This window comes from Aythya fuligula, chromosome W (genome assembly GCF_009819795.1).
Source record: "Aythya fuligula isolate bAytFul2 chromosome W, bAytFul2.pri, whole genome shotgun sequence".
Lineage (NCBI taxonomy): Eukaryota > Metazoa > Chordata > Aves > Anseriformes > Anatidae > Aythya > Aythya fuligula.
Window position 1 is genome coordinate 12683693 of NC_045594.1, and position 13828 is coordinate 12697520.

Below are 13828 nucleotides of genomic sequence, written 5' to 3' on the forward strand. Positions count from 1 at the left end.
GTTTGGTGTCATCGGCAAATTTGCTCAAAACACCTTCTAGTCCTACATCCAAATCGTTTATAAAAACACTGAAGAGGACTGGCCCTAAAATGGAGCCTTGGGGGACCCCACTAGTGACCGTCCGCCATCTTGATGTGGCCCCATTTACCACAACCCTTTGAGCCCTGCCTGTCAGCCAATTACTCACCCATCGTATGATGTTTTTATCTAGCTGTATGCTGGACATTTTGTCCAGTAGGATCCTATAGGAAACTGTGTCAAAAGCTTAACTGAAATCCAAAAGGGTCCCGCGATGATGTTAGCCAGCTCTCTAAGCACCCTGGGATGAATCCCATCCCGATCCATGGACTTGTATGGATCCAGGTGGAGCAGCAAATCCGGCACACGTTCACAGTAGATTGGGAGTCTTTCATTCCCACCATCACGGTCCTCTAGCTCAGGGCACCCTGGGTCCCGAAGGCCATCATCAGCGTTGAAGACGGAGGCAAAGAAGGCATTAAACGCCTCTGTTTTGCCTATGTCCTTGTCTGTGAGGTGACCTTCCCCATCAAGTAGTGGACCTGTTTTCTTTTTTCTTCCTTTTTCTGTTCACATATCTAAACAAAAAACTTTTTATTGTCTCTCACGGACCTGGCCAGCTTCAACTCTAATTGGGCTTTGGCCACATCAATTTTCTCCCTACAAACGTGAACAGTGTTCCTGTATTCCTTCCACGTTGCCTGACCCTGCTTCCAGCAGCCATATACTGTCTTTTTCTGTCTAAGCTCCAGCAGAAGATCCCTGGTCAGCCAGGCCGGCCTTCTGCCCCACCTGCTTGACTTCCGATATTTTGGAATTGCCTGGTCCCATGCTTCTAGGAGGCAGTGCTTAAAGATCGACCAGCACTGATGGATGCCAATGCCTTCAAAATCAGTTTCCCAGCCACTCCTCATAAGAACTGTTCTTTAGATTCTTCACCAGCTTCGTTGCCCTTCTTTGGACACACTCCAGCACCTCAATGTCCTTCTTGTAGTGAGGGGCCCAAAACTGAACCCACTATTCCAGGTGCAGCCTCACCAGAGCCGAGTACAGGGGGACAATCACTTCCCTAGTCTTGCTGGCCATGCCATTTCTGATACAAGCCAGGATGCTGTTGGCCTTCTTGGCCACCTGAGCACACTGCTGGCTCATATTCAGCTGGCTATCAACCAAAACTCCGAGGTCCCTTTCTGCCAGGCATCTTTCCATCCACTCTTCCCCCCGCCCGTAGCATTGCATGGGGTTGTTGTGCCCCAGGTTGGTCACATATGACCAAGCATCTTCTCTTTTGTATTTTACAGGACTACTGATTCCAAGAAACTGCACATGGGACAATGGGTTATCCTACAGTGAGCTGGAGTGCACTCAAGGGCTGTTAATATTTACTGTCTGTTTGATAGTGATAGTAGTTTAGAAACCAAAATTTTAACATGGAGACAGCTAAGTGGATTATTGTAATCATATTAATAGGAACCTTGCTTGGAAAAACGGAGAATCCAAATCTCATATTGCAACTAATTCAAGCTTTCAGTCACATGCATAATGTTAGTCAAATCACAGTGTGCCTACCCCTTCCCCAGCCTGCCAGTTTGGGGGCTACTGACCATGGTACCGACCCAAACTCGTGAGGCTATGTGGAAAACGCAAAAACGTACCAATCTAACATGGCACACTGAGAAAAGGGAATATGTCCTACAGTGGGCTCTTAAGAAAAATGGAATCATAGATAACTACAATATCACTAAGCCACCACTGAAGTTTAAGGCTGGTGGTGAAACAGATTGGACGATCTATCATCCTTCCGGGTGCAAAACAGAAGTGCACCAACACCCCATAGGGAATGCATATTCCTAAGGTGTGGGGAGTGCCACAACATGGTGACTGGTATTACACACAGACTACTGCCTGGTGTATTAATTGGGATGGGAACACTGGATTACTGGACAATCCTATTCAGGTTGATATCTGATATACAAAGTTTAATATTTCTCGTTCAAACAGCCCAAAACACTATAATTGTACTAAAATCTACAATTGCAGCAGTCAAGAGGCTGAAACTGGGCCTGGTAGCTCAAGCCCTCTGAATAGGTTGCATTTGTCATAACTATATCACCTCAATTAATGACACTTGGTCTCATTTGACTAACAATGATACCTGGTCCGGTATAAGTTGTTCAGAACTCATTATACCCTCTATGGGACACACTGTGTGGGTTAATAGTGATGAATAGAATGGTTAACAATTTGCTCCCTCTGGAGAGAACAACCCCTTGAACCAGCTCCATGGGGATGAACTAAAAGGGAATTGAAAGACTGTTGGTGATACTGAACCAAAAGGGCATACGGTTTCCCTCCATTTGATAGAACAATGGAACAAAATTTGAAATGCTTTATGAGCAGATAGGTGAAACCTTTACAAAAGGTCCTTAGACAGAAGGAAATTTAGAAACTTGGTATTACTTAGCCAGCTTCATCTGTAAGAAAACACAAACTTGTGTCTCAAAGTGAGGACAAGATGACCCAGGCTTGGACGATGTGTCAGAAGAAGATTAGGTGAAGAACTCATGGTATGCATATGTCCTTGGATGTGTTACCAACTGTATGCATGCCTAAGTCGAAACAATAAGATAAGAAAGGAGATGACCTGAGCAAGTGCAAGCGCAAGTGCAGTGGGTTTACATGGCAAGGTTTTGGTAGCAGGGGTCCATAGAGGTAGTTTCTGTGAGAAGAATCCAGAAGATGTCCCATGTTAGATAATGGGTCCGTCACTGGCCAGAGCTGAGCCAATAAGTGATGTCATTTACGCCTCTGTGAGAGCAGATTTAAGAATGGGGAAAAAAAATGCTGTGCAACATCAGCTGGGGGAGAGAGGAGCGAGAAAGAGCACTGAAGAGTTTCTTCAGTGCTTGCACACCTGGCTGCTGGTAAGTTTTGAGAACTGCACTATGTGAATTATAAATATTTATTTTTATCATTCATAATTTATTTCTGTGTCAGAGCAATTTACTTACTAAATAGCACCAAGGTAAAGAGTTAATTGTGTGAAGATATGTTCTCTTTTTTCTTACCTGTATTCACTCCTGCCATCCATATTTTACTGTATAATCAGTAAAATACAATCTTCATTTTTGTCCTTTTCCTTAGCTTTCTCCTTTATCTTGGAGATGCATTTGTATATTTTCTGCCCAAAGGAAAGAGTGGGAAGAGGATTTTTAAATTATTTTTTATTTAATTATATTAATTAACTTGGTGTGAGTGTTAATTAATTCAGGGCTCGGGAATTTGAATTTAAATAATGATATTATTTGTATAAATTATGTACAGTACCCATTTCAGTTCAGCAAATTAGTTCAAAAAATGGAAGAATTTGCATTTTAAATTGTCATATTTTCTCTTTGTTGTTCATTTCTGATTTTTCTACTAACGTAAGTCCATCAAACAGTTTGTGGGGAGAAAACTACAGTGTGATTCTTTGTTTATCACACTGTGGAGTATACAGACTGCAGTTTCCCTTTAAGCTCATAGTTTCTGTTATCCTTGGGGAGAAATACCACCTTACCACCTAAATCTGGGAAGGATAAAGAATCAAAACCTGCAGTTTAAATGCTTTTGTTGATTATTTTTTTTCTTACCAGCAAAAAAAAATAATTTATTTAAAAAAAAAAAAAAAAAACTTTATTATGCAGACTTGTTGAAGAAGATGCAAACTTTGTCTGGGAAACATGCTCTTGGTGTTCAACAGCCTCTTGTTCTTCTGGGGGCTGCAGTAACTGAGAAGTCCCTTCCAGGGTGTCATATTCTACCATGGTGGGTGTAGTGGGTTTACATGACAATGTTTTGCTACCAGGGTGACAACTGTTTCATGTCCTTCATCTCCAAGGAAGCTATGCCAAAAGCCCACTGGTAACGTTTTGGTTCTTTGAAGTACCCTTTTCTGAGGGAGTGCATGCCAAGGATGCTCAGAGCCTTCAGGCCAGTCACAGTGGGGTGCTTTTGCCACTCATTCCCAGTTAGACGCACTGCAGCCTCCAATACAGACAGCTGTTGGGATCCCCTGTCACTCCAGAAATGCAGATGTGTCCTGCCTCTTGGTAATCTGATAGCATTAGGGTTCACTGTGCACCAGTGTCCACTAGAGCCTTATACTCCTGTGGGTCTGATGTGCCAGGCCATTGGATCCATACAGTCCAGTAAATCTGCTTGGGTACCAGGGGGCTGTAGGGGTGGCCTCTGTGAGAAGAATCCAGAAGCTGCCCATGTTAGATAAGGGACAGTTTCATCCATCTCTAAAGGGACCTGCCGTTGCCCAGAGCTGAGCCAATAAGTGATGTTGTTTTGCACCTCTGTGAGAGCAGATTTAAGAAAGGGAAAAAAACTGCTGCACAACAACATCTGGGAGAGTGAGGAGTGAGAAAGAGCCTTGCAGACACCAACATCAGTGTAGAAGGAGGGGGAAGAGGTGCTCCAGGTGCCAGAGCAGAAGTTCCCCTACGGCCTGTGGAGAAGACCATGGTGAAGCAGGTTGTCCCCCTGCAGCCCATGGTGTACCATGGTGGAGCAGGGTTCCATGCTGCAGCCTGTGGAGAAGCCCATGGTGGAGCAGGTGGACCTGCCCTGAAGGAGGCTGTGGCCTGTGGAGAACCCCTGCCAGAGCAGATTACGGTGCAGACCTGTAACCCGTGGAGAGGGGACCACACAGGAGCAGGTGACCTGGCAGGAGCTGCTGCCCATGGGGGACCCAGGTTGGGGCAGTGTGCTCCTGATGGATGGACCCCGTGGTATGGACCCATATTTGGAGTAGTTCTTGAAGGGCTGCTGCCTGTGGGAAGCCCACGTAGGATCAGTTCGGGAAGGACTGCATCCCGTGGGAGGGACCCCACGTTGGAGCATGGAAGAGAATGACTGAGAAGGAGCAGTGGCGGCGAAGTGCTATTGACTGACTGCAACCCCCATTTCCCTATTCCCCTGTGCCGCTCAGGGGGAAGAGGTGGAAGGGGGTGGATGGGGGCAAAGATGTTTTTGGTTTCTTTCCTTTGTTTCTCACTTGTTTGTCACTCTAGCTTGTTAGTAATAGGCAATAACTTTTACTGTCTCCCTACTCTGTTTTGCCCATGACGATAATTGTTGTGATTTCCCTGTCTTTATCTCAAACCTTGAGCCCTTCTCATTGTACTGTTTCCCCCTTTCCCTTTGAGGAAGGGGAGTGAGAGAGCGGTTGTGGTGGAGCTCGGTTGCCCACACAAGTAAAACCACCACAGCAAGAACTGGGTTCAACCAGCAAACACAGTGAGGAAGACAATCAATGACCACAAGAAAACTCCGAAAGTACACCAGTAGAAACAAATGCACATGCATCAGGGACATTTGCATCAGGGCTAGTGCAACTCCGGTCAGGTTGGAAGAAATGAACATGCAACTACAGACAAGATAGAATCAAAGAATGGTTTGGGTTGGAAGGAACCTTAAAGATCATCTAATTCCAACCTCCCTGCCATGGACAGGGACACCTTCCACTAGACCAGGTTGCTCAAAGCCCCATCCAAGCTATGAAATCGTGGGCCCCTCTAACCAGGTTCTCTACCCAGGCGGCAATATCTTTCCAAAATACAGCAGCCCAGATAGGTTTGCCTCTGCGTTGCCAGTTGCTCTGGTTCCATTGCTGCAACCAGATAAAAAAACAAGGAACCTTGAAGAAAACAGGAAGACTGGTAGCCTTGAGCTAGCAGAAGCAAGGGAGATAAGGGATGAAAGTTAAAAAAACAAGAAGGAGAAGCACAGCTGAAGGGAGATTCCAGACTGACTTAGGGTAACTTTTTGCTCATTGAGGGTCGTTAACATATTTAAAACCACACCCACCAAAATGCTAATGTATGCTAATGTGGGATTTGGTATCGTGCGTCCATGTCATCTGCCCCCCGCCTTTAATAGCCTTGTCAGCCTCACATGTAGACTCTGTGGTTTAGCAGGAACAGGAGATGGCCGCGTGAGCTACCTGACCCGATTGACGGGTTAAAGTTAAAGCCAAGCGTGAGAAGCCACTGAAGCGAAAATGGGAAGCAATCAATCCAGAAATTCCCCTTCTTCCTGCCTTGAATGCATCTTTAAAAATTGGTATAAATTTTGTGGTAACTATATGACAAAGGGTAAAATGAGGCAATATTGTAATCAGGAGTGGCCTCAGTACAAACTGGATGATGGGGAACAATGGCCAGAAAACAGATACTTCAATTATGATGCCACATTGCAATTAATGCTATTTGCCGATGGGAAAGAAAATGGGATGAAGTGATGTATGTGCTTTTATGTCATTGTACTGGGACCTGAGAAGTCAGGCAGAGTGTGGATTGTGGGAAGATCATATTATGCTATGCGCCAAAAAGAAAGGGAAGAAAATGAGTGACAACCCCCCTAAAATTTATCCTAATCTAAAGCAAGAAGAGGTTCAGTTACTGGTACCCTCGGCACCACCACCATATAATCCAGGGGTTTCTTCTATTTCTGAGGCTTCTGTGGGGACATCAGAGGCCTCTCCTGAGGCTCAAGCTGCAGAAGCTTCTACAGGGACATCGTAGGCCTCTCCTGAGGCCCAGGAAGATTCTAATTTTAGCCCAATAGCACTTTATACACAACAGAAGATGGGGCCAGTTATCCAGGCTCTGCTAAGGCACGCGGTGGGACCAGAAGGAGAACCTGTTTTTGTTCACGTTCTGTTTACATCATCAGATTTGTTAAACTGGAAACACTCTATTGGATCTTACAGGGATAACTCAGCAACAGTGCATCAGCTGTTAGAAACTATTATGATTTTCCATAACCCTAACTGGGAAAATATGCAAATTATATTAAGCACCTTTCTGACTGCAGAGTAAAGGAAAATGGTTTTAGAAAAAGCACGTGCAGAAACAAGGAAGAGGCACCAGAGAGGGGAGGTAGAGCAATTACTACCAATTAAGAAAGACAAAACCTCTGGGTAACACTTCCATTAATTCAGGTTGCTCAAAGCCCATTTGTAAGCATTAAAGTTGTGTTTTTGCAGTGGAAAATTCCACTAACCTTGCATATTCAAAAGTGATTGCACAGGCATAACAGTTGGGAGTATGTAAAGCAGATAAGGGGACAGTAGAGGGTCCCACTGTCCCAAAATAAGGAGGATAGCTAAGCAAAACAAGACAAGCAGTTGTGGAATGAGATGAGTAAGAAACAGAAGCTACGAAATCGAACTTCCTCCTAATGTCTAACCTAAACCTCCCCTGTTTTATTTTAAAACCATTATTCCTTGTCCTTTCATTACAGTCCTTGATAAAGAGTCCCTCTGAGGTTTCCTGTAGGCCCCCTTTAGGTAATGGAAGGCCGCTATAAGGTCTCCCCAGAGCCTTCTTTTCTCCAGGCTGAACAACCCCAACTCCCTCAGCCTGTCTTCATAGCCCCTTGATCATCTTCGTGGTCCTCCTCTGGACTTGTTCTAATAGGTCCATATCCCTCTTATATTGGGGGCCTCAGAGCTGGACACAGTATTCTAGGTGGGGTCTCATGAGAGCAGAGTACCACAGAATCACAGAATTTCTAGGTTGGAAGAGACCTCAAGATCATCGAGTCCAACCTCTGACCTAACGCTAACAGTCCCCACTAAACCATATCCCTAAGCTCTACATCTAAACGTCTTTTAAAGACCTCCAGGGATGGTGCCTCCACCACTTCCCTGGGCAGCCTGTTCCAATATCTAACAACCCTTTCGGTAAAGAAGTTCTTCCTAACATCCAACCTAAAACTCCCCTGGCGCAACTTTAGCCCATTCCCCCTCGTCCTGTCACCAGGCACGTGGGAGAACAGGCCAACCCCCACCTCACTACAGCCTCCTTTAAGGTATCTGTAGAGAGCGATAAGGTCGCCCCTGAGCCTCCTTTTCTCCAGGCTGAACAAGCCCAGCTCCCTCAGCCGCTCCTCGTAGGACTTGTTCTCCAGGCCCCTCACCAGCTTCGTCGCCCTTCTCTGGACCCGCTCAAGCACCTTGATGTCCTTCTTGTAGCGAGGGGCCCAAAACTGAACACAGTACTCGAGGTGCGGCCTCACCAGAGCCGAGTACAGGGGGACGATCACCTCCCTAGCCCTGCTGGTCACACTGTTTCTTATGCAAGCCAGGATGCTGTTGGCCTTCTTGGCCACCTGAGCACACTGCTGGCTCATATTCAGCCGACCATCACTCCCAGGTCCTTCTCTGCCTGGCAGCTCTCCAAACACTCATCTCCCAGCCTGTAGCTCTGCTTGGGGTTGTTGCACCCCAGGTGCAGGACCCGGCACTTGGCCTTGTTGAACTTCATGCAGTTGACCTCAGCCCATCTGTGCAGCCTATCCAGATCCTCCTGCAGAGCTTTCCTACCCTCGAGCAGATGGACACACGCGCATAGCTTGGTGTCATCTGCAAACTTACTGAGGGTGCACTCAATGCCCTCATCCAGATCACCGATGAAGATATTAAAGAGGACCGGCCCAGCACCGAGCCCTGGGGGATGCCACTAGTGACTGGCCTCCAACTGGACTTGACTCCATTCACCACGACTCTTTGGGCCTGGCTATCCAGCCAGTTTCTAACCCAACAAAGCGTGCGCCAGTCCAAGTCAAGAGCAGCCAGTTTCTTGAGGAGAATGCTGTGGAGGGGAAAATCCTGGATAAGCTTGAGAAGTGGGCCCACGTGAACCGAATGAGGTTCAACAAGTCCAAGTGCAGGGTGCTTCACCTGGGTCGGAGCAATCCCAGGCATGAGTACAGACTGGAAGAAGAACTCCTTGAGAGCAGCCCTGCGGAGAGGGATTTGGGGGTTCTGGTGGATGAGAAGCTCGACATGAGCCGGCAGTGTGTGCTTGCAGCCCAGAAGGCCAACTGTATCCTGGGATGCATCAAGAGAGGCGTGGCCAGCAGGTCAAGGGAGGTGATTGTCCCCCTTTCCTCTGCCCTTGTGAGGCCCCACTTGGAGTACTGCGTCCGCATCTGGGGCCCCCAGCACAAGAAAGATGTGGACCTGTTAGAACGGGTGCAGAGGAGGGCCACAAAGATGATCAGAGGGCTGGAGCACCTCTCTTGTGAAGAAAGGCTGAGAGAGCTGGGGATGTTCAGCCTGGAGAAGATAAGACTCTGGGGAGACCTCATTGCGGCCTTTCAGTACTTAAAGGGTTCTTATAAAAAGGATGGATAAGGACTCTTTACTCGTGTAGATAATGTTAGGACAAGGGGGAACAGTTTTAAACTGAAAGAGGGGAGATTTAGATTGGATGTTAGGAAGAAATTCTTCACGCAGAGGGTGGTGAGGCACTGGAACAGGTTGCCCAGAGAGGCTGTGGATCCCCCATCCCTGGAGGTGTTCAAGGCCAGGCTGGATGGGGTCCTGGCAAACCTGATCTAGTGTGTAACATCCCTGCCTATGGCAGGGGGGTTAGAACTAGATTAAGGTCCCTTCCAACCCAAGACATTCTATGAATCTATGAAAATCTCCTCCCTTGACCTGCTGGCACACTTCTTTTGATGCAGCCCAGGATACGGCTGGCTTTCTGGGCTGCAAGCACACACTGCCAGCTCATCTTGAGCTTCTCATCCACCAACACCCCAGGTCCTTTTCCTCACGGCTGCTCTCAATCCATTCTCCGCCCAGCCTGTGTTCATGTTTTGGATTACCCCAACCCAGATGCAGGACGTTTCACGTGGCCTTGTTGAACTTCATAAGGTTTGCACAGGCCACCTCTCAAGCCTGTCAAGGTCCCTCTGGGTGCATCCCTTCCCTTGTTATTATTCTTTTCCTTTTCTGTCCTATTAAACTGTCTTCATCTCAACCAATGAGCTTTTTACTTTTCCCCACACACACACTTCTCTGCCCCATCCCACTGGGAGGGGAAGGGGTTTACGAGCTGATTCAAAGATCAAAGCTGAAATTTCTTAAGTGGTATATTCTTTATTGCAGCGCTGGATGCACGGGGGATCTCTCCACCTATCGTGTATGTTCGAAGTAACAAACTATCTCATATTTATACAGCAAACAATGAATGTTCTATTAACGCCCATACATATTCATTACCTAACCCCGCCTACTCTCGCTTCGTATGCTAATTAGCTTATCAGTCCTTGCGCTTGCGCAAAGCCTTCAAGAATTGTGGGCCGGGGTCTTCGGGACGTGGCAGTGGTCTTTGGGAGGAAGACTGTAGGTCTTCCTCGCGATGCACTTTCACCTTTTGCTTAAAAGAATGACAGGTTGGCTGACTCAGTGTTTCCCAAGCTGCAGAAATGCCGAGTTGGCTCAAGTTATCTCAAGTTTCAGCCTAACTGAGGGTCGACAGATAACAAGATGTCATCTATTTTGTTCTCATTAATTTTTAACCACAAGATTTATTCTATCCTAAAATGAGTTTATACAATATCATTCCCCCTTTTCTGGAAAATCTAGTAAATTCTTTTACTTAATATGAAAATTTTTCTTCCCAGTCTTTATGATATGTACCCCTCAATACCTTGCCATGCACATTTGTCAAGGAGGCTAACATGGACATTCGTTGTAACAATTTCCAATTCCAAACAAGTAATACAAAAGACAATATTAAACTTATACCAACTAATATCAATAAAACAATAATTGGGTGACTCAATGTGTTCAAAATCCCAGTTGCAGTTGGCGACCATCCAAGAGTGTATCCCACAAGTTGTGACTTGTGTCTTGTTTTACTCTTTGCAAAAGTCTGCACTAGTGTGAGGTTAATACGATACATTGTGTTGTTAGACTTGATCAGCTGGTGGGATGCCACTGGTGCCAAATATAGAAAATCACACCCGACGATTCTGACAAAGTTACAAATACAGAAGTTAGAATGATTTTTGCTACGGAGAGTTATGTTCTCCTTATCTACTTCTACAAAATCACAAGCAGTTCTTAAACACACACAGCCTTGACCAATATATACAAGCACAGTCTTTTGACTAGTATTTGGATGAATTTCAAAGTGGCAAACACCTTGCTCCGTGTCAAAACATACATCCTGAGCATCAATTGCATTGCTTTCACAAATAAATCCTTGTTGTTCCCGGGTAACACATGATTCTAGATTACAGACTGCCATTTCCCATTCTCCATCCGTGCCCATGTTCTATGCTCCGAAGGATAGAGCACTGTCTTCTCATGTTTAATCCTAGTGCAATGATCGGGTGGATAACATAAAACCGTGGCATTACGTATAGTAAGCACAAAGGCAGTAGCCTTGTTAACAGTGGGATCATAAGTAAAATTTACCAGAGTCCACCAAGACTGGAACTTCTTCTCAAAATCATTGGCATTGTCCCAAACAGTCTTTCGGACTTCAGCTGGAAAAATGCCTTCACTTCCTTCCGTAACGATCAAGGCAGCCGTTGCCTGCAACGATAACTGTGCTTGCATACAACTAAGAGCTAAGGATACATTATCTTGAACCATACTAAGTGCATCTATTATTAGTTGTGGTCTTGGTCTTCTGCATTTTCCCATCTCGGTAACACCTTTGAAACTTGCCATTGGCTAGTTCCCAATGCCAATAAGGATGATTGTAGGGGTTGTTTTAGTTTTGTCAAATCACTTGTTGCTGTGGCTAGCTTATTCGTTAATATTTCTGAATCAATTCCATTTAAAACTCCTAAACCCTGTTCCTAGCATTCCAGTTAAGTCTCTTCATGTCCTGCCCCTGAAGTGTGCTTGCTTTTGTGACCATATTGTCCAGTCTTCAAATGATGTCTTTAGGAAAGGAGAACAGGCTGGTTGAACTGCCGAGATGTTAATTTGTATTAGCAATTCAACACGCTTGAGTGACCATTCTGGATTAAATAACAATTGCTGTTGGGCCTGTGTTCCTTACTACGTATGGGCCTGTTTCATAAATTTTAGGTTCCAGTTTGATTGGAAGTGGGGCATGGGTTGTAGAGGGTTCTCACTGTTGTAGGAAGTACTGCATATATTGTAAAATTTAATATGAGGCCCTCACCCTTCTTGACTTTGAACTTCTGGCCATTATTAGTCCAAACACAGCTGATTACTACATTATGTGTTAATATAAAATTATACCAGCAATCCAATTTACCTGGGCGAATACAACCTTCTTGTTGGCCATTTTTGGAAATCGGTTTTACTAAAATCCCCGTACTTTCTCGTAGGTCGTTCCATTAATCGTTCGGCACCCTATTTTAATTTCGTCCCCTATTTTATTATATTCCAAATTTTATTCTATTCTTGGTATTGGGGTTATTGTGTAAACAAATGCTACATTGTTGAGTACTCAGGCTCTTATGCAGTGTGTCAGCTCCCCAATGTGTTTTATTGTGTTCTGTAAGAACTATGAACCATGTCAAATTAGAGGGTATTATTACACGGTTATCTTTTAAATATACCCATCCATCTGGTTTCATTTTACCTTTCAAATCTTCAATTAATTTTAAGTCTTCTTTTGTGTAATTTGGATATAGTTTGGATTTTACCGTCTGGTATCAAAGACAATGCCTTCACCTCAGTTATTTCAGCCGCCCGCTTAGCCTCCTGATCTGCCAATTGATTTCCAATTTCAAAATCGGCATTCCCCTTTTGGTGTCCCCGACAATGCATGATAGCTACCTTTTCTGGTTGTTTTATAGCCCCTAACAATTTTAAAATTTCTTCAGCATGCTCTATCTGTTTTCCCTGAGTGGTCAGCAATCCACGTTCTTTCCAAATCGCTCCATGAGCATGTACCACGCCAAATGCATATTTAGAATCTGTCCAAATATTTATTTTCCTTCCTGCTGCTAGTTCCAGTGCTCGCGTAAGAGCAATTGTCTCTGCTTTCTGGGTGGACGTCCCAGGGGGTAATGGTTTGGACTCGATTACCTGTTGAGTGGTTGTAATGGCGTATCCTGCCTTACGTTGTCCTTGTTTCACAAAGCTGCTCCCATCAGTATACCAAGATTCGTCAGCATCTTCTAAAGGTTCTTCCTTAAGATCGGGTTGACTAGAATACACAGTCTCCATTGTTTCTATACAATCATGAGTTATAGGTTCATCCAGAGTTCCGCTAAGGAAAGAAGCTGGATTTACGACGTTAGTGACCACAATTTCCACATCATCTTGTTCTACTAATATTGCTTGATATTTTAAAAATCTCTGTGGTGAAAGCTAATGGTTTCCTTTTTGTTCCAAAACTGTTGAGACCGTAGGGGAGACTAACACTGTCATTTTCTGTCCCATTGTAAACTTCCGAGCTTCTTGTATATTGATAACAACAGATGCAACAGCTCGAAGGCATCCAGGCCATCCTTTACTTACTTCATCTAATTGTTTAGAGAAGTAAGCTACTGCTCGTTTATAGGGACCCAATCTTTGTGCTAGTACTCCCAAAGCTATCCCTTGTCTCTCATGAGAAAACAACCAAAAGGGTTTCCAGAGATCCGGTAATCCCAAAGCCGGAGCTTGCATCAATTCTCGTTTAAGTTGTTTAAAGGTGTTTCGTGCTTCTCCAGTCCAGACTAACTTTGACTGATTACTCTTTATCAATTCATATAGAGGCTTTACCATTAGTCCATAATTATAAATCCAAAGGCGACACCAACCTGTCATTCCTAAAAAGGTTCGTAGCTCCTTTACCGTTTGGGGTTCTGAAGTCTGGCAAATGACTTCCTTACGTTCAGTTCCTAGTTCTCGTTGTCCTCCCGAAATTTCAAATCCCAATTAGGTCACGCGTTGTTGAACCAGATGAGCTTTCTGTTGAGAGACTCGATATCCATTTAAACCCAGAAAATTAAGGAGACTTATAGTCCATTGAATACAACTCTCTTTAGT